At 41.9% G+C, this 27,377-nt stretch overlaps 1 protein-coding gene across 1 annotated transcript in view; it reads right to left on the bottom strand.

Annotated features, from left to right (window-relative positions):
- ptprdb (protein tyrosine phosphatase receptor type Db) overlaps positions 1–6,705 on the bottom strand; it is a 93,193-nt gene extending 86,488 nt beyond the window's left edge. Inside the window, exon 1 of the mRNA XM_040146910.1 lies at positions 6,603–6,705. The gene's annotated coding sequence lies outside the window, so the exon portion shown is untranslated. The remainder of the gene's footprint in view (positions 1–6,602) is intronic.
- Between the last annotated feature and the right edge of the window lie 20,672 nt (positions 6,706–27,377).

The raw sequence follows: 27,377 nt of genomic DNA, 5'->3' as shown, positions 1-27,377 counted from the left end.
TCATGAATAACAGTAAAGGCTGAGAAAAACTGTGCAGACACTCACACACACTCGCATCACACATCATTTAATCCCAGGTGCCTTAGGGAGTCTGAGGGAAATAGGGATGCAGAACATAATTCCTGAACACCAACGACAAGAAATGGGATTTGTGTTGGACTCGCAGCCCCCCAGAGAGGAGGAGAGGAGAAACGGACAACAACAGGATGAAGGATAAATGAAGGGACAAAAGAAAAGGCTCAGCTTGACAGTCTTATCCTGAATCAATTGGCAAAAACAAACAAAAAAGACAATCAAATTCATTAATTACAAATCTACAAACAAACAGTGGTGAGGACTAATCCTCGACAGGCAGAAAAATTAGTATCTAAGAGTGACTAATAGAATTGATGTGCGGTGGGCGATTGGTGGGAGCCATTTTGAGGCGCCCAGTTGGTGCCTGGCCCTGTCGTTTGTAAATGGAGAGGTTGTGAGACTGGGCCAAGGACTGAAGCTCTTGCCATGGCAGGGACAGCGGAAGTAAAGACTCCCGCAGAGGATACAGAGCAAACGCTCTCTGCTGACATAATGGGCTGGAAAATTCTTCGCTTTAGCCTCAAGTATTCATCTGTGAAATGTTCATAGAAATGTCTGATTTGCTACTCCTTTGCTGATTGATATAACACAACACTAATTCATACTGGGTTCACATTAAAGGCTTTTACATTTATTGTTGTTAAAACCTGGAGGTGGGGAGCCCTTTCCAAGGAAAAATTCCTTGAAGTGGTTAGAAGAATTAGTGTGAGCAGTGATAGCGTATTGAAGAAAAGAGCACCACCTATATAAAGTTGTTTAAGAGAAAGTCAAAGGCAAATAAATGCCCATACTGTTTGACCGACAAGTAATCTCTGGGAAAATACCACAGCAGTGACCGCTTAGCGCCAAAGAGTTTGCCAAAAGAAAAAGAACAAAAACAAAGGTTTGGATGCCTGCCAATTTAAGTGAATGAAGTTACATATTCTGTCACTTCAAAAAATGAAGAAAACACTGGCTGAGAACCCTATCTTTTTATCTATATGCTGCAGAAAAAAAGCACCTCATGACAGCGATTTCACAGACATCAACTGAGTTTTATGGCTTTGTCGATGGGACAGTGATTAAAGAAGCGCCACTGTATAGAGAAGTGAGGGGAGGAGAAGATGAGGGAGAACATAAGAGGAGAGGCTAAAGCTAAAACTAAGGAAATTAAAATACATAAATTGTAAAATAAATAAATAGCTTTAGAAAATGGAGAGGACAGAGGACCTAGAGGGCAAACAGCAGCAAATCCTTGCAGAAAGAAGAAGAAGTAGTGATGTGGAAGTCCTGCAGCCGTGCCACTAAGCCCCCGCTGCAGATTAAACTGTGTAATAGTAAGGAGGCGAGGGGAGGCAGGGAGGGGAGAGACAGTGAGAGAGAGAGAGAAAGGGAGGGAGAGAGTGAGAGGAGAGAGAGAGAGAGAGAGAAAGAGCAGGAGAAAGAAATGCAAAAGGAAAATAAGGCTTTGTGGTCTGGCACCAGTTTGCAGTTTGCTATGTCAAACCATCAGGCGTGCCATGGCAATAGAAGATGGGGGAGCAGGAGCACAGCATTGGTAAGAAAGAGTCAGGGAGAGAACAATAACTGATGAGGAGGACAGAGAGAAGAATATAGAGATAATAAATGTGAGGAAGACGCTGAGAGGAGAGTGTGGGAAGAGGAGGGAAACACTTCAGCCTTGACTGTGGAAGGCTCAACATGTTTGGCTCTGATTGTGGGTCTGTCTGTTTGTGAGATTGTGTGTGTGAATGTGGTTGGAAAATAGAATTGTTGTGGTTGCTTGGCTTCTTTAGAGTGTCTCCCTCTGATTGGACAATGAAGAGGAGGGTGGGGGGTCTGTCGTCCCATCCACAAACCCTGTCGCTGTCATCGTCGTTCTTTCTTCTATCTATTTATCTCTCTTTCCTCTATTTTTGTCTGTTCCTCATTTCACATACCTCCGAGCCTATGCCTCTTCTCAGGAAAATCCAACACAAACACAAACACACACACACACACACACACACACACACACACACACACACACACACACACACACACACACACACACTAGGCACATACAGCACATGTAATTAATATGGATACTTGATGCCAGTGCATCTCTGTTATGGAATAGTAAGCTGAACACTGCTAAAAGTGTCTGTGAGCAAAAATGTTTGCTTGCTTTGTAATTGCCACTACAACACTTTGATAAAAAAAAATCAAAATAAAAAGGGAGGAAACAACAAAATGATCTTGTACCGAGACAAGGAAAGACAGAGCAAGAGCAAAAGAGGAAGACAGAGAGAAAGATAGCTATTGAAAGAAGAGAAGTTCAGAGAGGACAAACCTACCTGAGTGGAGAACAGACAAAGGGAGGAAAGTTAAAATTTTTAATATCTCACCATATGCTCCTCTCAACAGGTGAAGACATATTTGCTATTAATTCACAGCCTATATGTGGGTGTGACTGCATGATGGATAGATGAAAACAGAAAGAAGGCAAGAGAGTGACAAAGGGAAAAAAAGTATGAAAAAGTGATACGGTGTTACATGAACAAATAGATCAAAGAGAAAGCAAACAAATCAAACGGAGAGATGACAGAAATACATGTTATTGATTAAGAGTAGATGTTGGAGAAGTATGGGAAAGTTAGAGCAGGGGGCAATCTTGCAGTCAGACAGAGAAAAAGAAAGGAAGGCAGAGACATGGCTGAACGGACGGACAGGGGGAGCCGAGATAGATTGGAAGCTGTCCCCTCCGACTGTCGGGTAAATCAATAGCATTGCTGTGCCTCCCCCACTCCTCTAAGCTGCTCGTCCACCTCCTCCACTGCTCTCGGCTCCACATCCTATCACTTTTGCAAGCAGCTACGAAGCTGGGTGCTGACTAACTGTAGCTGAGGCAGGAGCCTCCCTCCTGTAGACTCCGACTGTTACAGCCTGTTTTCACCACAAGTCTGTCTCTCAAAATAGCCTCTTTGAAAACCTTTATATATACAGTTTGATTCTTGAGAAGCAGCTCTACAATTGTGATTCGCACGGTGAATAAAAAATAGGTAGGTATCCTTATTTTCTGACTTGTCTGAATGATCAGGCAATAAATAAGCCCGACTTCTGATTTTAAGACAAAAGGAGCTTTTCAAAAAGGAAAACTTGTCTCTTCTGTGCTGTTCTGTTCTGTATAATATTGTGTTTTTTGGCTGGACCGCAGCAGCAGGGCCAGCCGTATAAATGTGAGAGTTTCCCCATTGGCTGTTGCTCTCTCAAAATGAACCGGTGTCAACAGTTTCTAATATGTCATCAGGAGGCGTTTACAGGCAGTGTTGTAAACTTAGTGCCTTTGTCGCTAGATTTATCAACTTTTCGTACCCCTTTAGCGAGTTTTTTTCACAAAAGGACCCAGTGACAAATCTGGCGACTTTTTAGACAGACCTTAGCTACTTTCCGTAGTAGAGAGTCGCCAGTATTTCCCCGCAAGCATGAGGTCTGGCTTTCCCTCCGCAGGCACAAGAGTCTCATTCGATTGACCACATGGCAGCTGACACAAACATGAATCAGCTTCTAACTTTCTCTCTGAGTGATCATTTTACAAGTAAATATTGTCGAAATCACAGCACAGCCACTGTGTATATAACTTATGTATATGGTGATTTTGTCAGACGACGTCACGATTTTAAAATCAGGATTTTTGCAGTACAGAGCAGCAGCTTCGAAATGGCTTGGAAGTGACTGCTGGTTATAACATGCAGCATTAATGGGCCACATTTCAGTCACTTCTTCATACTGTTATCTGACAGAAACAGAAAAACACGTAAATTAGAACAGTTTTATTAGGAATTTGGCTGTACTAAATTACTGTATAAGTGAGCAAAGAGAGAAGGAGAGAAGCAAGCAGATAAAGGGCTGAAACCAGCTGATACCAGGCAGAATGCAAATATGACGCAATGACGTCATGAATATGCTAATTAGCGTGTTATGCCATCTAGCGACTTTTCGAGCAGGATTTAGTTACTTTCCATTGAAAGTAGTTATTTACAGTGGTTCCACAACAGTTTTCAAATACGTCCTAAATTTAGCACTTTGAGCACATGCGATTCAGCAATATACTACATTTTTGACCTAGTCTTGTTTCTTGGCCAGGTTTTTTGTTTGTAGCTGGACAAGTTGACACGGGCAGCAATCTGGCTCTGTTGACCTGCTCATGTCCTGGTTTAGACTGCATAGGCCTGGTCTGTGGGAACCAAAAGCACAGTCACTATAATTACCAACCCGACTCATAACATCCCTGACCTTAAAATCACCTCTTCTAACCTGACGCAACCCTCAGGGCAATGACATGGACAGTCACAACATATATGCATACATGCGCAGGCACAGCGCTACACATTTGTGAACACAGAAATGCAGAAATGTGCTGACGAACATGTAATACACAAACACACACTCACACACAGCTGGCTCTACAGACACTGGCATCCATCACATCTTGTGAAACTTAATCTCTCGGAGAGGAGGAACAGCTGCAGTGGCACGCATGTACATGCACACGCGCACCCACAAACGCGCACACACACACACACACACACACGCACACACACACACACACACAGCCCATAAACACCGTGGAAAATCAGCTGGGGTAAAGCACTTGTTCATCCACAGACTGGCATGTGACAAGGCACCTCTGAACTTAGAGCAGCAGGCTATGGTCGTAAAACAGGTTGTAGTCCACTTGCCTAATATGCCCACACTTATCTACAGAGTGTAGCAGAGTCAGTTTGTGTGATTCCAGTTATAAAAACTGAACGCATTTTTACATTAAATACGAATTTCCTAAACATCATATGACAGTGTTTTAGAAGCCAATCACTCCAACTTAAAATATATACTTAAATATTTAGCCAAAAAAAAAACCTAACTTGTTTAAATATTATATATATTCATGTACCAATCATTTGGTCATTAAAGTAAATATGTAAATGTTATACTCTAGAAACAAAACATCACATATGGCTCCCACTGTGTGGGTTTTCATAGCTACACTTAACATGGATTAAGGCACTTGGCAGACAAAACATATGCATACCTCTGCCATGGTTTGTACCTTCATGTGTTTGCCTGAGCATATGTAAACTCGGGCAAACACATGAAGGTACCCCTCTCACTCTCTCCCTCTCTCGCTCTCACTATACATAATGTGTATAGGTCTCTCTCTCATACTCAAGCCTAATTGCTGTAAAAGTACTTGCGTGATTGATCTGTGAGCTACTGAGGTCTGTAATGCTGCCATAGACAGTGTTTGAGCAAGACTGCTGACTACTGTTCAACACACACACACACACACACACACACACGCAATGCTATCAGCACATTACAGTCACTGAGTTATGGCAGTGGCATAAAGAGAAATATGTATCAAAATTGGAGCAAAGCTGTCAAGTACAAACTGTATGCAATCATTACCTCTCACAGGTGAAAGCAGATCATACAGACTGAAAAACTGCCCAAGCTGTGCTTCATGGAAATTAACGATAATCTTTTTTTTTTTAAACTTCCCATAACCTCTTTAAATTGTGTCTGAATGGATTGGATAAAGGCTGATGGAGTGAAATCTGCAGACAGAAATTCACCCCTATAATCCACTGTAGCCTATTTGAGTCTAAAGTGTTCATGCAGTTTTGCATAAATTCACAGACAGCCCACTCAAAACAGGTTGTACTATCTGACAGCCATTAACAAATCCTACTGCTTTGTGTCTGCATACACCATTAAATGTCCATCCAGTCTCCTCTGTGCCGGTGGCACCGGTTCAGTCGTGAGAAAATACCTCTGAGCATGTTTTGAGGGGGAGCACCAAACCCCAGTGAAAAACCTAGCGGTTTACAGCCTCCTTAATCTCTCATCAGCATTAAAAACCTCAGTCAAGAGCCGCCCTGTAGTAAAAGAACTGTTATAATCTCACAGTAAATGTGACAAGGATGCAATGCAATAATCAGAGGAAAACTATACTTACTGTATTTTAATATTTTTGTGGCACCACAGGAAATAAAGAACAAGCTCAGAGTCAGGTGACAGTCAGTTTGTTGGCTTCTGTAAGCCCTTTGTATAAATAACACCATGAAAGCCATGACAGCTTATAGTAAATATCATTGATGAGGCGAAATTAAGATGAATATAAAAACTCACTATTGACTGGCTCAGACACGCTGTAATTGCTAAATCAGGAAACATCATAGAAATGTCACAGTGGATTCCTATTAGTGCGACTTCAAAGCCAAGGCGACCTCCTGAAACACCAATTCATGCTGGGGGTGACAGATAAGGCAGATAATAGGTGTCAGTCATATGTGTTTGAGGGCTGACACACACGCACACACACACACACACGCACGCACACATCTGAACGGATAAGCGCAGATGCGTAGAGGCGCCTTGCACGGGAATGCATTTTAATAAGAAGTTAACGCTTTGCTTTGCATGTCGTCAACAACAACAACAACAACAACAACAACAACAAGAACAACAACAAAAAGTACACACAACATAACGAGCGAGGCGCTCACCATATCAGCACCCTGCCCAGCGCCGTCGTTGGATAAACTCGCAGACTGAATGGATTCGAGCTCTCCGTCCGTCGTCTGTCTGTGTAACATCCACCGTGGCTGCAGCCGCTCTGCCCAAATAATCCAGCACTGTGCGTCTGTGCCCCCCCTCCTCCTCCTCCCACTGGCTCCCTCTCTCTCTCTCTCTCTCTCCCTCCCTCCCTCCCTCTCTCTCTCTCTCTCAATCGCACTCTCTCTCGCTCCAATAATTTCCTACCCGCTGCGTATACGACTCGGTAAGGTAGCTGCTAAATCTCCCCGGTGTGCTGGCCGGAGCGAAGTTGGGGCAGATTTAAAGCCGCAGGACCACGCGCGCGTGTAATCCCTGCGACGTTAATTTGGGGGAGTCCATAATTTCGCCCGCCGGAGGACTCCGGTTTCCTTTTGTCATCCCTCCCCTCGCCCGGCGGGGAGATGAGAGCGTCACGGTAGGCGAGCGCACAGGCGGATGGATCAGTCAGCGGCGCGAAAGCTGCATATCATGTCAACCCCGAGCCGTTCCATCACAGTGTTGTGTTCAGTTTTTAATGCCGTATGACATCGACGGGGTTGGAAGAGTGAATGCACTGAAATCAAATGCGGGTTCACACAAGTACAACAAGTAAGATGTGCCACCCCCGACTGCTTGATGTGACACAGTGAACTAATTGTCTCACTCCACCGGCAATATTTTTTTCTCAATTTTTGTGAAAATCAAACTCAATTCGGGATAAAATCTCTGCCGTGTTTTTTTTTTTTCTTTTCTTCCCCCAACAGACTATAAAGACTATCTGGGATGTTTGGTTTCGGAGATTAAAGGAAAGGGGCAATCACAGCCACAATTTATCTGCGGAGACAAGTGGAGTGGATCTAATCTGGAATGAGGAGCAGCTCCTTGATAAACCTGGATATTGCCTGGGCGTTTTAGGCCAGCAGTTTCCAAATTGCTCTCTGTGGTGGCATAATGAGTCTATGAGGGAATTTGAAGGGGCTCACCCCCAAAAAGACCAAAACATTTCTGTATTATTTAGCAGAATAGATGCCGTGTTCCCACTATTAACAGCTTTCACTATAGCACAGACAGTGGCATGAATGACTCTAAAATAAAATCAGAAATCTTCCCAGATGGGGATGCTAAGAGCGCTTAAGGCGCACAACGTGATTATGCCAGCATGAACGTGAGTGATTTAGCTTTGTGTATTTGTAATTGTGCTGCAAGTCGAGTGTGGTTCTACTGCATGGATTCTGTTGAAAGTCTGTTCATCTGTACGCGAAATAGTCATACAGTTTGTAACATATTGTTGTTGCAGGCATCATTATGTTGTAACAAAAGTCCAATAAAAGTACATGTGTCAAATGAATGACTGAATGTGCCATAACAGCACATGAAGCTGGCAAGACACTGGCGCTTGCTGAGTGTTTGTGACATTTGTTGCCCGCGTGCTATGATACGTGCTCAATGTAAAATGTATGTACTGTCCTGTTTGAAAAAAAACACTTTAAAGGGTTCCAGGAATATCTTTCTGTTGACGAGGAGACAGGTAGCCAGCAAAAGAGGGAAAAAAAAGGGAAGACAGACTTCAACACCAGTTTTCAGTCTTTGAGCACACGCTTGCACCACACACACACACACACACGCACATGCGCGCGTGCGCACATAGACTTATTTGGGTGTGCTGACCTAGAACACCAAACATCAGTGGTGCAGCAGATTCCCATCAGCGCAATGGAAATGAGATGGGGGAGCGTAAACGTGCTTTTGTTGCAGAAACTCCTCAGCTCAGTGGATACAAGAAAACACATCCGCGGGCTGGGGACGCACACATGGCCATACACACACACACACACACACACGTAGGACAAGCTTTCACACACACCGGAAACAGATGTGTATGCCCACACATACACAATGCAGTTGTGCCCGCTCTCATCGTCACACACAGACACTCAAAAGGTAATAACTCAGCACATAAGAGATATGGAGTTTCCTATCAAGATAACTTCACTGGCTAAAATAGAATCTGGGGCTGTATTTGATGGGCCTCATGACATAGCACCACACTGCATACATGCACACATTTGTGCAATGCGTGTGCACTGTCACTTGCTATATTCAGACAATGTAGGGGATATACAGTGTACCTCTAATAAATACGTCCCGTGTTACAAGTTGTGTTGCATATGATGTTGTTGCTTTTGTTTTGTTGCCTCACGCCCCAGCGCCCTCACACTGTCAACACATATCTACACTGCTATCTGGCAGCTCTTGATTAAATATTCAAGTGATCCACTGATAAATATGTATGGTTCAAAATTCGGTGTGTGTGTGTATGCATGGATGCTTTCTGTATGATGAAAACAAATGACTGTCCGCACACATGTTCCCTCGGGTTCACACGCTCCCTGCAGGCAAACTGTGTGTACTGTCAATTAAGTAATGTATCAGTCTTCAATGTTTTTTAAGTCATGCATGAACGTTGCCTTTCCTGAGCACTATTTGTCTACAGTCAGTAACCCAGCTCGACACATCAGTGTTCTCCAAGTCTGCATCAAGATCAATTCATAGGAAATATCATCTGCAATGGGGGAAGCAAGTAGGCTTAATAAAATACTCAAGGCTGTTATGATGCAGCATGGGAATTAAAAAAAAAAAAAAAAAAAAAAATCAATTTAGAGCACATGCCTTTCATGGTCGGAGACAGTAAATCCTATCCTTTACATATCACACCATCAGCAATATGTAGGCTTTGAATGCTCTGGTGTTCTAAAAATAGGGTAAGTGTGATTGATAAAAAATGTAAACTATATCCATAACTTCTCTGTGTTTCTACCTAATGACATTAAATGTTGCGTGCAGATCAACAGCAACTGGAATTAGTTCTAGTGTCTTTAAACTACCAAAGCGTGACTGAGAAAAAAATAAAACCTAAGTCAACATCATCAAGTCATGATCACAGATTTGGAGTACAAAAATTCCGTGAATGAAAGCATCTCAACAATGCTTCTTTAGGCCTACTGTATAGTGAGGATTGGATCAGAAATGATGGTCAACAATTGAACTAGATGGGTCCCACAGATGTTAGTGAAAGAGAAGCATTTTTCTCAGTTTTCGCATTTTAAGTGGTTCAAAAAGTATAGGTAAGAGGTAGATTTCGGCCTGATGATGACACTGTATCCACTGTACTGTACATCTTGGACTGACCATTATCAATGTGACAATCGACGTCTCCTACAGCAGATATTTTGACTCATCATAACAGGAAAAAATGCAAGTGCAACCAATAACATTAATGATGAGGAGTGCCAGTCTGGCCATGACAGCGAGTCCGCATGCACGGTGCTAGAGCCCTGGAAGTGCAACCCCTGTGGTAAAAGGAAAGCAACAATCACTCGTTTTATTGCTTACACACCTTTGACGAGTCATATTTGACAAGTCCAAAGACTAGCATGAGAAAGGTGTATTTCTTTGCAAACTGGTCAGTGCCATAGACAGAAAGACAGAGTCTACAAGAACATTTGAGCTGAAAATGATATTTGATAAATTGATTAGTCGATTGACAGAAAAATTAATCAGCATCAGCTTTGATAACTGATTACTCTTATAAGAATTCTTCAGGCATAAATGCCAAGAAAAAAAAAATCATCAGTTCTAGTCTCTCAAAATGTAAATATTTGCTGCTATTCTTTTCTTCTATGAAAGTAAAGTGAATACTTTTGGGGTTTAGACCATTGGTTGAACAAAACAAACAATTTTAATACGTCAACTTGGACTTTTGGAAGTTATGATTCCTCACTATTTTGTGACATTTTATAGACCAAACAATGAATAAATTAATCAAAAAATAATCGGTAGATTAACCAATAATGAAATAAACATTATTTGAAGCCCCGAAGAACATTATGCCATCAACACGCCCTTACTTGACTTGATAAAGAATATCAGGCTGCTGAAAAGTAGAGGATGATGATAAGATTGGAAAAGAAAAAACAGAGAGAAAAGAGTTTAAAAAAGAAACAGAGACTTAGAAAATGGGTCCTTGTTTCATCACCTTGAAAGTTCATCTCATGACTGAGCAGGGTGCAGGGCAGCGGCGCATTAAAGCCGTGACATTTCAATAATTGCCTCTAATCTAGCATCATAGAGAGCCACAGTGCCACGCACTTTCACCGCTTGCAAAGACACACACACACACACGCGCGCTCCTTAATCAATGATTCTTAGTGATTAATGTCCCACACATGCACTTAACCCCCTACCCTCCAATAGACACTTGACCCCCAACCCCCTACATATATATGTACACAGAGAAACATACCTAAAGCTTCAAAGATTGATGACTTTATGATAGACATATACATCCTTTCTCTCAGTGTGTATGGAATAGCACTGCGTAAATGTGAATCTGCACATCTCTGGCTGCATACACACACACACACACGCACACACACACACACACACACACAAACACACACCATGTCATTATCCCTTCATTCCTCTAGGCATTGAATCCCAAGTCATTTGTTTTTCACGCAGACATGTGAGGCTGCAGTGGGCTGCTAACCACTAGTGGCTTGGCTGGTAGTAGAGACGGCACCTTCCCTAGTTGCACCTGGACAATTATAGCCTTAATTTTATGGAAGGAGACACTAATGCAGCTAACAAAGAGAGCGCGAGCAGTTGGAGGGATGTCAGGGGAATGGCTGTTGACCGGTTGAATAAACCTACATGAAAGCTATATCCTTATCTGTAATCATATATTTGGATTACACTACAAGGATAAACATGGATAACAACATCTTTTTAGGTCCCAGTTTGCTCTACGCCTAACATTTCTTTAATGATTTCTTTACTATTCAGGTGTTAAAAGCCACTGATTGAGCCTCTTATTGTAAACATGATTTGGCTCCGACAGTGGCAAACCTCCTCTGGCTTAGCTGTGAAAAAGAAACAGCTAAGAAAAAGAGTCAGGAATTGATCAATTTACCGGAGTCAGTGCTGATTTTTTTTTTTTATCTATGTATAACTGTAAAAATCTCCATTGCTAGAATTGATTTTCCCAAACACAATACAGACGAGCTTATACGTTACAATCTTAGAATGTTAAGCAGCATTATAAAGAAACACTCAGGGAACGTGCTGTGTTGTGCACTTTAATCATACACAAGAGACAGATCCACTGTGTACAAAAGGCAGGAAGGTATGAGTGTGTGTGTGTGTGCTTGTGTGTGTGCGCGTGTTTGTGTGTGTGTGTGTGTGTGTGTGTGTGTGTGTGTGTGTGTGTGTGTGTGTGTGTGTGTGTGTGTGTGTGTGTGTGTGTGTGTGTGTGTGCAGAGTCAGAAAGAGTGGAAATCAGGTAGAGACAGGGAAAAAAAGAATCTGAGAGGGAGCAGCCTAGCAGTCCTAAAGCAGCTTTTATTGAACACTAAGAAGGGAGTATATAATGATGAACATCCAGGCTGCTCTTTTCACATAGAGGAAATTGCATTTGGGAATATTGAGCTGGGTGGTATGATGAAGTCCACAACCCCGCCTCCACACACGCACGCAAGCGCACACAGTTTTTTCATACCACGTATTAGCAATACAGAAATGATCATATTTACAGAGTCAAAGCTGCGTGCAGACATCACACACGCACACAGGATCTCATTTAGTCTGTGTGCATGGGTTGGATGAGCACTCCCTATTACTCCCTACTATTGAAAGAGCCAAAATGAGAATCAGTGCAAACAGGGAGAGAGAGAGAAGGAGAAAATAGGGGGAAAAAAGGAGAAGAGGAAGAGGCAGAGAAACAAAATACAGGAGCAAGGAATGAATGAGGGAATGAAAAAGCAGAGACAGCATGTAAAGAAGAGAGATGCATCCTCCACTTGCACTATGGCTATTATATCAGAGGCTGTTGCTGATAGTGTTAGCTACAATTCATCCCAGTGTGAAAGAACAAATCAGAATTATTTCCCAGAAAAAAAAAGAAATCATTATTCTGATCAGTTCCGAACAGATGGAGTCAACAGGTTCCATACAAATGGCAAGTAGACAGATCATTAACCAGGGCTGCTGACTCCATCAAAATGAGTGATGGATGACAAGCTAAGCAGCTATCACATTAGTGAAGCACAGCAAGGCTGTGTTGTGTAGGGCTGTGGATCGTTGAGATGGGTGCCACTGAGAATGTACAATGGGAAGCACTGAGCGGTTATTTGAACAAAATTAGGACATTTTATTGAGCCTGTACCGGTGTACAGGCCTTAAAAATCAGTGCATCTGTGTAGAGATTGCATAGATGCACACATTATAATTCAATAAAATGTTGGAAAGCAGTGGATATTCATGTTTTTTATGTGCACACACACACACACACACACACACACACACACACACACACACACACACACACACACACACACACACACACACACACATTGAAATGTATACAGTACAGTTGAATAGCTTGTATGTTTACCTAAACGCAGCAATGACAAGGATATATATTACAAAGAGAGCTGTCAGTTATATACTGTACGCGCTTGACTAGCAATTACCTCTATACACAGAGCAACAAAGGCAGGCAGCAAAATAAAATACAATCAATGCATCACACACATTCAGATTCTCAAGCTCGCGCGTGCACACACTCACGAGAACACACACGGGTCATGGAGAAGTGGCTGTCACTGTGATTGGTTCCTGCTGCCGAGGGCGAACCCACAATAGCCAATTATCTGTCATTATACACCACAGCAGCTCTCGCAGGCTAGATGCCTCTGCATGTGTCTGTGTGTGCATATGTATATGTGCATGTATGTGTGTGTCATAGTGGGAGAGATTGGCAAATTGCTGGTTATATATTTCAGCATGCTGAAAGAAGAGAGCAGAAATGTAGAGGAGGAGGAGGAGGAGGGTGAGAGGGGAGAGTTTGAGGAGGCCAGGCAGAAATATGCAGAGTGAATATAAAAGGAAGCAGAGGAGAGATTGATGATTATATTTGACAGTTGTAGAGAAGATGGGATCACGGGGAGCCACAAACCTCCAGTGAGCTGCGTGCTGATGACAGATGTCTGGTGACCGAGACATGCGTTATGCAGAAGGGCCGAAGCGTAGATGGCCACAGATTGAGGCACTCAGTCAGCGTATGACTAGCGCTCCATCATGTATCAACAGTGTTTGATCGAGCTGTGGACAGTGTCTGGCCAGAGTTTGAAACATTATATGAAAATGTCTAGGATAACAGTATGACTTTGCATTTCAGCTCCAAGAACACACAGTATAGGACCCATATGCAGCACAGCAGTGCATTGTTTTCAATGCCTGGCCAGTTTGTTCAAATTAACAAGGCCAGTATGGAGAAGAGAACTGTTCCTGCTCATTTTTCTCATAATGTGTGTGTGCGTGTCTTTGCTCACCACATCTGACCACAGTGATGGCAGAAGCTCCTATGACAATCAGATGTCGAAATTTAACAATTTTTCAGTCTAAGCTATAGTTTTTAATTGCTTTCGCCAAGCAGAGTTTGTATAGTGACTAATAAAAAGGAGCAGCGATGGCAGTCAATTTAATTTTCAAGGCAGTTATTGGTAATTACCACTTCTGACATTCTACTGTTCTTTACTCACTAGCTGCTTTTTAACACTAGGGACATCAAAGAAGAAAGTCTTGGCTTGACAGTACAAACCGACCTCAGTAACACACCCTGCAAACTCAGGCATTTTAAAGGTCAGACTTTTTTTAAATACACAAGTGACTTATCCACATCTTTTAATACATATGTGCAGTGTTATTTATTAAAGTAATGTTTGGTGTTAAAAGGGTCAATTCACCCTAAGCTTTTGACCAGGCCTTGAATTTTTTAGATTTTTTTGAATTTTCCAATGCTGCAAACATCACAAGGTCACCTCCAATATTTCAAGGTGGCGAGTAAAAGTGTCAGAGGACAAAAAATGTCAGATACGTCAAATCCTCAGGATATAAAACGGAAAATATGCGTGATATGTTTACTGTTATTTGGGTGAACTGTACCTTTAATAAATAAAAGAGGTCACAAGTAGATAATATTGTCCTATCTATATTCTAGACATACTGTACTTAATTATTTCTTAATCCCCTTTGTCTCCCGTAGGACATGGTGCCTCAATGAGCATGTTGTGCTCATTGTTATTGCTCCTTGGGAACGTGTTGAGCCTCACCCAAAGTTAACCTTGACGAGGTCGTCTGTCCCAGTAATAGGTCATTTTTTGGTGTCCCATGTTCTCTTTTGGAGGGGAGTCAGACTCAGTGGAAGTTTTGGGCGTGATCTGCCTTATTTCAGTGATGATATTCTTACATACTGTAGATAGACCTTTCTGTTAGGCCGTGCTAGTGGCATGGCTCTGGGGGTGGCAATTTCGGTCCCACCATTTTAGTCCAGACTGAAATAGCTGTTGAGATACTTCAGTCCAGACAACAACAACTAATGGATGGATTGCCATGGAATCTTATGCAGGCATTAATGTTAGGATGAAACCTACCTGGTGAAATGTTTTGAGTGAAATGTCTTGACAACTATTGGAAAGATTACATTTTATAATTGGTTCAGACTTTTCTGTGCCCATAAGGCCAAACTGAAATCAGTTTGTTGATCCCTTAACTTTTCATCCAGTGCCATCATCAGGTCAAAATTTTTTCCAGTACTTTGGTTCATGGCTAAATACCTGCATAACATTGTGTGACATTTCCATTAGCTCCAATTGACTTTGTGTTTTTTGCTGTTTAGCAATTTTTTTTTTCATGCTAACACATGAAAGTAAGATGGTGAATGTGATAAACGATATACCTGCTAAACGTCAGCATATTAGTATTGGAATTTGTGAAAATGTTAGCTTGCAGATGTTAGAATTTAGTTTGAGTGAAGCCTGACAGAGCTGCAAGCATGAGTCTTGCTGAGCTATATCTGTTGGACTTCCAGATGTTGCAGAGTTGGGGAAACATATCCTGGGCTTTAACCAGTCCTCCATTAATGTCCTGTGTCCTACTTTCCTTGCAGATAAGGCTGCCGAAATGGTTGAAAAAAACTCACATGGCTCACCATTTAGTAAAACTGGTGCTGTAGGTGTTCCATTAATGAACATGATCTGAGTTTTGGAAGAAATGATGTTTAGAGTTTTTGCTTGGTAAAATGCAAGGTTTTCATTTCTTGTATATTATAGTAGTTTAGATTCTGCATAGAAAAAAAAAAAAAATTTCAACATCACAATTTTATACCTTAATGTAGTGCTCTCTGTAGGTCATTCAAAAGAAAAGTCAGATTCATAAAAATTAAAAAATACTTAATGTGCTAGACAGGAAATCTTAGTAGCTTTCACTTCCTGCCATCCTGGTTCAATAATTGATCGCTAAAGCTTCTTTGCTGCCCTATTGAACTTTCTTCCTATTTAAGCTTGAATAGTGCTCAGTCATGACCTAAATCATCATAACCCCCACCTCAGAATAAACCCATCTTACTGTACATTCCTCATCCTGTGTGTGTGTGTTGAAGTATGAAGTATGACACTGATCTGTCTCTGACTGTTTCTCTGTGTATACAGCTATCTTCCATAATCCCCATCCTAATCCACTGCCAATGTGTGTATCTGTGTGTGCATCCACAAGTGTGTGTTTGTGTGAGCTGTCTCTTTATGTCTGTGTATGTGAGGCGAGGTATTTAAGCATTTGGCTTTCAGAGGACCTCTCTTTCCCACGCCTTCCATGCTATATGCAATACCATAGATAGTCCTCCAGTCATCCTCTCCTCTCCATCAAACCACTCAACACAATGGCCTGGTCAGAATCACTCTGCACTCCACTGTCAATATCTCCATTACCATTTCAGTCAGCAGAATAAACACAGTGAAAATTGAATGGTTATTGGTAATATTACTTTTAAATGAGCTGATGAAATGGGTGCAGTGATTATGGGAGAGAGGGCAGAGAGTGGTTGAGAAGGAGACAGGTGAATAAGTAAGTGCAACTAAAGGATAAAACAGCAGAACAATGAATCAAAGTTACTTTCATCACAATCTTCTTTTTCCCCCTATTTTTATGTCCTTGTTACAATGTGGGGATGACTTTTTATGTATCATCTTCAGGATGGTTGACTAGCTGTAAGTCTATAAGAATTAACATCTTTTGTGTCATTTTTTGCTCTTAGATCTAATAAATTTTCCTCTTACTCCACACTATTCTAATGTAGAAGGCTGTTTATCTTATACTTAATTTTAATTTAGCTCCTTTTCTTAACGTTGTGTACCCTATATATTTGAACAATGGTTCCAAATCTGGGGGTCGGGACCCTCACAAGGGGTCGCGAGATAAACATGACATGCTTAAAAGGATCAGAAAAAAGAAAAATATATTTCAGGTATACAAAAAATGATTACAGACTCTTCTCTAATCTGTGCTTTTTTTCTTGTGAATTACTTGATCATTTTATGTCTTCAGGCCTCTAAAAATGATTTGACAAAAAACAAAAAATGCACCTCGGCTGAACAGAACACAGTGGGTAGACATGCGTAACCCACGATGGGTCGCACAAACCTTCTTTTCATTTTCAGAGTTCACCAGGTAAAAGGTTGGAGAACCACTGTGAAAGACTCTAATCTTTCAAAGAGTAACTTCACAGCCCATGAGCATCTTGTTTTGGCTGACCTCCAGAAACAGACTTGAAACTTTGAACCAGAGAAGGAAGTGAAACATTTCAGCCTGGTGCTAAGTTACTCTTTAATATTTTCGGGGGATTTTTAGGCATCTGCTTGAGAGTAGATATTAGAGTCAGACAGGAAATAAGGGAAAGGAGATATGCAACACCAGCTGGACTCAAAACAAGGATGTCAGAATTACATGGTCAGCATGGTCAGATGTGAAGAGAGACACTTAAAAATGTATGAAAGAAAGAAAGAAAAATGACTGGTTCTACTTGGTGTTTAAGAATGGTGCTTGATGATGAATAGAGAGAGGAATAAGAGGTTGATGAGTGGGACCCTCAGCAATGATAATCCCATTAGCACTGTACTGCATGTTAAGCTCTCCACTAATGACCAATATGTGGGTATGTGTGCATGTGTGTCACATGTGTAAGCGCACAGTGTGTGTGTGTGTGTGTGTGTGTATGTGTGTGCACGTGGCTGACTCCTATTCAGACCATCCCAATTATCAGATGTGACTCACGTGAGGGTAATTACAGCATGTGAGACAGAAGGAACAAGGCTACGAATGACCCAGAAATCTACAGGCTAATGAAGCGATAAGACAGACACACACACTCTTGCGCTGTGTTTTTCTCAGATTCACCTCACACAGAAAGGCAGGGACAGAGCAGGAGAGAGAAAGAGACAGTCAAAAAGACAGAAAGGGGAACAATGTTTCCCTCAGACTACATTAGAGAGAGTGGAGAGATTTGGGAGGAACTGTCAAAAGACGGTCTGTCAAGCAGCTTCAAGCTCAGCCCTCTTCCTTGTAAGAATTAATCTGGCTCCTCTCTGTTCTCTGTCATATCTGACCAAGGCTCCACAGCACTGTGGTCCGCTTCTGCAGGCGCGGATTAAGTTCAGCTACCCGGGACTAAATTCTCTATTGAAGAATCATCTAGGTGTAATCCCTGTGTGAAGCCAGCCCTGTATGGTACAGCACATTATATCTTTTACAATGACTATTATACACAGGAGGCTGCACACTCTGGAGATACAGGAGACAAGCATGAAGATGGGTTGCTGTGTGTTGGTAGCAGAGCCTCAGGGTTGCTTAAATTGTAACATAAAACAAGATCAGTTCACTTAAGGTGGCCACCTGGGAACACATCAACTAACTCTGACAGGTTGTTTTTTACCTCAGTGATTAATATATTAACATTTTCATACACTTGCATATTTCTTTAATGTTCCTGTCACCTATTTTTTTTTTCATTTCATATTTGCCTTAGCATTTAACATTTGCATTATCTTGGATTTCATTGAATTCCCAGGAAAAAAAGAAAATATGTCAAGGCAGTATACCCATACAACAATAATAAATATAATGTAATGTAATAAAGTAATGAGGGCAAATGAATAAATGTGCCAATCAAACCAAAAGGATACGATAAGCTTGTGTTGACAAAAACACTGATGAAAAAAATCAGGCAGATCATTTTATTTCCAAGAATCCAGATTTTGTACGATTTAAATTGTCCAAAAATTGTATAAAAGTTAAAATTAACATTATCCCTCAATAAATATTTCAAAAGAAACAAAAGTTTTATCAGATATTAAAAGACTCATGACTTCCTAAACCGATAGACACCCTTCATCGAAAAAGGAGTGTCTATGGGATGTACAACAGCTGCTGTGTAGAAAACAAATAATGTCTATATGATTATACAGCGTATGAAGAGTATGCCAACAAAAGTAGCGAACTGGTGTCTTATTATTAGATGCTGTAAACACATTGCAGTGGAACAGAACTGCTTTTCCTGTGTTTTACTTGCTTTACCACAGTAATCAATAGGTCATTTTCTGTAATAAGTAGTTACCAGTGGTAACAGGTGTGGATCCAATATGCTGCCTCATCACCAAACTAACTCATCAAACGGATCAGGCATTGGTCATAATGTGACCAATCTACATTAAATACAGCTTCTTTGTAAATATCATGATAAAAATTCTGTGTTTCTGTTATCAGCTACATTCACGTTGTCACAGTGGGCCACTGACTCGGTCTGTAGTGCCACGTTGCCTCACAGAAAAATGACTCAAATTAGTTATGCACAGTGAGGTACACAGATTTTAAGAGAGCAGTGGTATTGGATTCGTACTCCTAATGAGCAGATATCCTGAGACGAGATTTTGGAATCGGTATCAGTTGAACCCAAACAGGCCACAAACAAGCCAAAAGAGTTCCCAGCCTGGACTACATACTGTGTGGCTTGTGACCCCTTAAAAGCTGCAAGTCATGTCTGATTTGTACACATTTTCTATTTTCAGGATGTTTCACTTAAAAAAGTTTTAAAGGCCTGCAGATGTAAAACTGTCTGGAAAAGCAAAAAGTAGAAATAAAAACTAAACATTGTTGTGTGGTTCAGGATTCAGGACTCCTCAGATTTATCTGGCAACCTCCTCTTGTGGGGTTCGTGACCCTCTGGCGGATAACTACTTCCTCAGAACACAAACAAGACATGATCAATAACCTGAAGTTGAAGCTTGAAGCTGCTTGGATCTTCAAACCGCACTGTTTTACAGTCCCTGTGCTCACAAAGGCAGAGGGCATTTCTCTTGTTTGTACCAGTTTACACAACAGCTTCACTAATGCGGCAATTTAAGTGATAAGTGATACGAAGTGCGACCCACACATGGTGTTGGTCTGTGAGACAGAGCATTTAACCCTCAGCCCACACTCCAGCATCACAGGATCCCTGTCTCTGTCGTGCCTACGCACACTGAACGTGTGTGCGTGTGTGTGCACATGATTGACTGTGTGTTTGAGCAAGTTATCTTGATCAAATTCCCAACTGAAGAGACGAGTGTCGCTTCCTGAGATGAGATATTGGAATCGGTATCAGGAGGTATCGTCTTGAAAAGACGAGTGTCTCTTCAATGTTGCACAGATACACACAGACATAAACGTCACATAAACACACCCACTCACCCACTCATGTACACAAAAACAGAAACAGACACAGACACTCAGACACACACACACACACACACACACACACACACACACACACACACACACACACGCACACACAGGCTGGAGGAACCAGGCACTTCATTTCCTATTCCACCCCCTCTCCTCATACTCGGCACCCTCATATTCCACTCTGGCCTCCCCAACACTCAACCCTCAGTCACTATAGCAACCTCACACAGAGCTACTGGCAGCCACAGGGCTAATCATGTCATTACAACATCTGTCAGAAAACAGACACACACCTTCAAACATGTATACAACTGAATACACGGGTACAACCCCAGCGGCGCTTGGACCCAGATGTCCATGCATCCTGACAAACAGATAGGAAAGCGCACATCTGAACGCACACACACACACTCTAAAATAAGGTCAGGCTAAAAAATGACTTTCTTACCTTTGCTCATGGTTCATCCTGGAAAGTAAAGATGAAAAGCTGGAGCTGAAATGAATGAGGACAAGATTTTTCCTGTTTTGTGAATTGTCTTTGCACTTGATCTATCGACATAAAAAACATATAGATTATTTTTTCCACTGTTTTTTCTTGGCCATGAAGAATAATTGGCTTGAAAATCTGTCTTGGATGAGACAGACCGATAAATGAAGAGAGGCCTACTATTGGATTTGCTGGTAAAAATGGGGCAATCAAGTCTGCCACAGAAACATGTCTGCAGGGTATGCTCCTCTGCTGCCACCTGTAGACCAAACCTGGTACTCCACCTACACAAAGTCCCAGGACACTGACTCTCAGAACATTCAAATGGATACAACATATTAACCTGGAGAAACAGTAACTAGGAAAAAGGAGGGGTAGCTGAGTTGTGCAAAGTAAGATATTGCCGCACTAGTTAGTTGTAAACCTGCAGTGTTCCACATGCTCTCTGATTCAAAATCAATCCCCCCGATAACGTCCTAATTCCTTTACTGTACAGTAAATGTGACTCCCAGTGAAGCACTCCACTCGGCTCAGTGTACTCCGTGCATCATCTAGCAACACTTTCAAAGAGTTTGATGAAATCTATTTTTGTTTTTTGAAGTTTGGCAAGGCTTGCTACCAAAATGACTCAAACACAAAACGCAACTCAAACTCCAGCCAGCAACGGAAAAGGAAAGTGCCACTCAGAGCAACACACACAGCCTACGTGCAGCCTCTGCATCTTTTAACAAACCGAAGAGGGGTGAGCGAATGCTTTATATTTAGAATGGTGACGCTATGCGAACTTGAGCGCTAACATGAGAGGAAAGCTCAGCGATGCGTTGGAGGGCTGCATATTCAATAATGTATCAGAGGCAGTGTTTTAAAAACAGCTAGGGATCGCCGCACTGTCTTGTCCTGTCTGCCAGTCTGTCTCTTTGCATGTCTTTCCGTCACTCTGTCCAGTGCGATGGCAGCAGATTTTGCTACTCCTGTGGGGAGCTGATGTTTGGTTAAACTTTCATCCTGTCAACAGTGTCTTCACTCGGTCTTTCTGTCCCTGAGGATGAGTCTCTCTCTGTGCTTCCTTCACTCTCTTTCTCTGAAAAAAGATCCCACCGCTTTCTCTTCCTTTTTCTACTCCCTCTGTGCGTCTTCCTAAGTGGACATGGCACAGCCTATCAGCAATATACTGTAATTGATACACAAATCTGGCCCAGAACAAATCTGCTTTTGACATTAAGGAAAGGCTTTATATTCGTTTACATGTGTCTGTTTTCACGGTCAGCATGATAACCAGTGCCTACCTGATTCAGTACACAGGTCCGCTGTGCTGCTTCATCCTTGAGGAATGAAAGAGTAAGAAATCTCCCCAGAATTCTCCTGCAGAGATACATAGAGAAAGTAAAGAGGGTGGGGAAGGGAAGGAAGGAGGAAAAGTAGGAAAGGGATTAGGAACAGAGCCTTAGCCTTTCAGAACTCAATGCTCTTAAAGCCAACTCTGGCTTTCAACTAAGTTCCTAGTGTTTGTGTCCGCTAGCACTTGCCTTTGCATTGGTTTGTGAGTGTGTGTGTGTGTGTGTGTGTGTGTGTGTTTGTGTATGTGTGTGTGTGCTTGTGTCATAGCATTCAGATCGAAGCTTCCTATGTGCACCCTGAGTTCAACTACTGTAGCTGAGTTATTCCAAAAGCAGGTCGGGTCAAATGAACAGGCCCGGCTCAACTCCTATACTGGGGGCTTTTAAAGCTTTTAAGTCTTCCATGCCAGCTACTTACAAGCCGTACGGGGATGTGAGGGGATGAGGGGCTGAAAAGCTGGAGTGGGAAAAGCACACAGCACCTCAGCATGATAAGTATACACTCTGACAGATCAAAGGGGTTGCATTAGGACATGTGTGAATACTAGCAAAGAGGCGTGTGAAACGTAAGCAAAGACAGACTGTATACACATATACCTGCACACACGCACACACACACACACACACACACACACACACACACACACATATCTCCAGATGTTACTCTTCCATCTTTTGCAACTACAATGACACTGTGTTGTTATTCTGAATTCTTCTGCCATCTATGGAGTGCAGCAGAGAACACACAGTCGTAGCAAAATAGAAATCACTTTGCTGATGGAGTGAATTTAGGATGGGTCTCAAAGGATCACGGGCAGATGCAGAGTTATTTTTGTTATGGAATAAATCAGTTGAACTCTGAGGCCTTAAAAAAATAACCCTCTGCAATCGTGCTGTGAATAGGGCACTGTTTTACAGCAGTTTTTTAAAAACTTTTGTTACATTAAAAAAAAAAAAGTATATCCAATCGGTGCAGTTATGACATGATGTAATTCTTATTGTAAGCCCCCACTTTGCAGCAGGCTGTGACAAGTCACAGTCATGATATAATACAGCTAAAGGATAAGGAGATTACACATTTTCTACTGACAATATTAAGGTGGTTAGAATGATTCTGTCATTAATGTAGCAAGGTGCCATACAAAGGAGTCGCCACTAGTCTGTGCTGGTACACTGTTCCTGTGTTTGTGCTGCTGACCGACTTACTAAATAAGGGCAGAGACGATGATGGCAGCATACATTAACTGCATGATCCGATGATGCTCAGAATCATGACCAATTTAATTGCAAATGAAAACTAGGCCGTATGCCATTACTGTTGCATTCCTTGACCGGTAAACACCCGTTGTTTTCAGGTCATAACGGCAGCATCTCCCTTATTGTAATTGAAAGTCTTTTTTAAGAATCTGCCTTTGCTCGGCTCCGATGATCTGTCTAAGATGTGAGATAGATTTCAGTGCTGCCCTAGCTTGCATATATGTTTACTGTTGCAAACATATGTGCACTATGTGTGAAAACTAGCTCACACTTTATTTTCAGTTGTTGACACATTCCTCCCTGGATTTCTCTTCACTTACACCATGTTTCTTCTGTAATGATCTGACAATGGTTGGTGAAATCAGCTGGGTGGAGGATTATTATAAGCATCGGTTACCCTCTATTGCAGGTGGCAGTTTTTTCTCCATCATGTTGTTTTCCTCTTGGGTTTCAGTGCTCCCTGGTTGGAAACCACCTTGTTAGTGTGAATGTGCTTCACCTGTGCTGGCCCAGCAGAAGTAATTAAAGCCTCGGCAGCCTTGTGCAGGGGAGGAAGAGTTTGGAAACTAAATCATTTTGAAAGCTCATGTTTGCGCAAGCAATTTCAGTTTATAGCTCTTTCGCAATAAGCTAGGAGAAGTTATGTTTATCCTATTTTTGGTGGACACGGCATTACTGTAGTTCCCTGCCTGATTTCTGTGTGATAAAGCGGAACCCACGGTGAAAGTCTGTCTGCAAACCCCATTAAGTTGCTCTGAATCTCTGTGAGGACTCTCACAGGAGCCCTTCAGAGCAGCCTTTGAATTCCTTTTATGTTGATGGTTGAAGTGACTATTCAGTGAGCGTCAAAATGTCGATAGTAACTTGAAGGGAATTCAACTGTAGTTGCTTTGTGTGGACATCACCTTAAAGGTTTCTTCCAGTGCCAGAAATGAATCAGTGCGAAATGGAATATTATTTAGGTCACAGAAGTGCTTTCACATACCCTTTTCGCACCACGAACCAAACTATTTCTGCACTGATCTGCACAGCAATGGCCTAGATAATTTTTTGATGTCTAACCATAACCAGAGCAGCTCAGTGGAACTTGGTTTACTTTGGTTTGGCTTCACTCAGCATGTGTTAAACACCTTTCATTGGTTTCTGCCAACTGGACTCGACATCAAGGCAAGTGAGTAAGCAGGACAGCAGAGTAGGTATCAGAGTCGGCATAAGGTGGTCGTCTCTTAAGCCTACTTTAAACGTACTGTAGAGTCACAGTAGGGCCATGCATAACACTGGCATGATTACCTACAAACTTTATCTCCAGACACAACCTTCCTCAAGCTGCATCATCTCTTTTAACTGTGGCAGGTAAGTGCAAAATGTTTTCGAGATCATCGTATAATTTTCTAGAAAAATAGATTTCAGCAGCAAATTTAACCTTGTAAACATGTTTACCCTTTTGAGATGTGTATGTAGCGCCGGTCAAAGTTTGCCCAGAATGTTAAGGAGGTTATTGAAAGTCAGTTTGGCAACAGGGACCCTCAGAGCGACATGACACAGTTTTGCCTAAACAACTTGAACTTGTTTACAAAGTCTGTGTATGTGTCTGATGTTTAAGAGTTTACATAAAGTGAAAGACATGTAATCTGTGACTGCAAGGATGATTAAGCATTTTGAGAGGATACATGATGCACAAATGCCTGCATAATTCAAATGAGCCTTGAAAAGTGACCGTATGCTCTTAAACTTCTTGAGGCTGAAAAGGGCCTTCAGTAGAATGAAGATTATTCAACTACAGATATACACAGGTGACAAATTAAAGGAAAAACCAACATAAAGTGTCTTAGTAAGGTGTTCAGCCACCATGAGCCGCCAGAACAGCCTCAAAGGACCTTGGCATTGATTCTTCAACTCTCTGGACTCTACTGGAAGGATGGACACCATTCTTCCAAAAGATATTCCCTCATTTGGTGTTTTGATGATGGTGGTGGAGAGCGCTGTCTAACACGTTGGTCCAAATCAGCCATAGGTGTTCAATTTGGTTGAGATCTGGTAATGGCGAAGGCCATAGCATATGATTCCCATCATTTTCATTCTCATCAAGCCATTCCGTGACCCTTCATGCCCTATGGATGGGGACACTGTCATCCTCCAGGAGACCACTGCCATCAGGATCGAAACGTTCCATCATCGGATAAAGGTGATCACTCATGTCAACTTTGTATTGACTTGCAGTGACCCTTCCCTCTGCCAGCAAAATACCAGCAAAATGCCCCCCACATCATCACAGAGCCTCCGGATCCCCTCACTGTAGGGGTCAAGGATTCAGGCCTGTACCGTTCTCTTAGTTTACGCCACAATTGCACTCGCCCACTTGTTGGGAATATGGTGAAGGGTGACTCATCTGTCCATTTCCCCTTTTTCAAATCTCTGTAGACCAGTGGTTTTTTGCACCTATCCCTCTCTATGTTATTGTTGACGGACTGTTCTGTGGTGACACAATCAGAGCTGCTCTTCTGTTTTTCCTTACATATCGCACTAATGCATCACTGTCATCAAAAATGCATCGTTCACCACAGTTTCTGACCCTATTTACTGACGTCTTTCCTATAGATCTAAATGCAGATGTTACTTTAGTCACTGTTTCTTTTGAAACACCAGCCAGTTGAGCAGTCTTTGTGACTCAAGCTCCTGCCATTCGTGAACCCATTTTCAAAGTGACTTAGATCTTTTCCTCTTGCTATCTAGATATGAAATCAGAATCAACTGGGCTTGCTCCGCATTTTTATACATGTCACGGAGCATGACTGGATGTTAACTGCTTAATTGTACCATGCAGTGCACCTGTGTGGAAGCATCTGCATTCGTTATTTTTCTCCACTCATTTATTCAGGTTCTTCCTTTAATTTTTCACCCATCTGTATGTCCCATGTGCACCTTCACTCATCCAACAACCTGTACATGAGACAGTAAGATAACAGGGAGACAGCGCAGAAACACACACCGGATGGAAATTCAAGTCACAACTACATCAAAAATTAGCTCCACACCTAAAGTAGGATAAGTACAGCTACATCTGGCATTTTGAGTCAAGACAGATTGCAATACTCCAGAGTACCTTCAAGTCTTTATTTAACTTACCAAATGCAACTGAATTTCTTGGGAGGAAAACCAAAGAGTTTGTTTTAAATCTTATGCCTCTATTGGCATTCCTAAGAAGACATTTATCCATAACACACAGCTGAATGAGAACAATGACAGAAATATACAAAAAAAAGATCACATATATTACACACACACACACACACACACACACACACACACACACACACACACACACACACACACACACACACACACACTGTATAAGGAGAGAGAGAGAATCACATATCCTTTGACTTAATACTGGATGTTACATCAGAGTTATGGTCAATTTATCTGTGACTGCGTAACGTCAATTTTGTAATCTGCCCAAGTCTGCGAGGTTCCGTGTCCAGATGTCGGTGTGTAGCTCAAAGTTTGTGACCATGTGGACTGTGCATGCGCTTGAAAAGCAAACTGGATCCTTGTTCCGTGCACGGTATGTAGTTTTGCTGTTTGTTCTTGTGATTGTTTGTTTTGGAACCCCCTTGAAAACGAAATGATACGTTTCAAGGGGTTTATCCTGATATAATAAATTTGATAATAATACAATATTCCCTATCTTTGGTCCTGTTCTAGTTAAGCTGTCACGCAAATTGTTTTTTTTTCCTTTTGTTGTTGTTCAGCCAAATACAACAAACAGAGGAGGTCCTCTTCTTGCTTTCAGGAGGCTGCCATCATATTTTCTGATGTGCATATTGGAAATGTGTCTGTGTGTGCAGACCCCCCATTATAGTATGAATAGTAGTGTGTCTGCTGTCCTCATGTAAGTCTGCGGCTGTCTGCATCTAAACTGAAACAAATCACAAACAGAAACAAATCATGTTACTGTGCAATCTACTGTCTGCTCTTGACTGTGGTGATATTGTGTATATGCATGCCTCTCCACCTTAATGCCTCTTCACTCAGTATATCACAGTGCATTG

The sequence above is a fragment of the Xiphias gladius genome, chromosome 15, assembly GCF_016859285.1.
Source record: "Xiphias gladius isolate SHS-SW01 ecotype Sanya breed wild chromosome 15, ASM1685928v1, whole genome shotgun sequence".
Classification (NCBI taxonomy): Eukaryota; Metazoa; Chordata; class Actinopteri; order Istiophoriformes; family Xiphiidae; genus Xiphias; species Xiphias gladius.
Note: the sequence above shows the minus strand (reverse complement) of the source record. Positions and strands in the feature narration are given on the sequence as shown.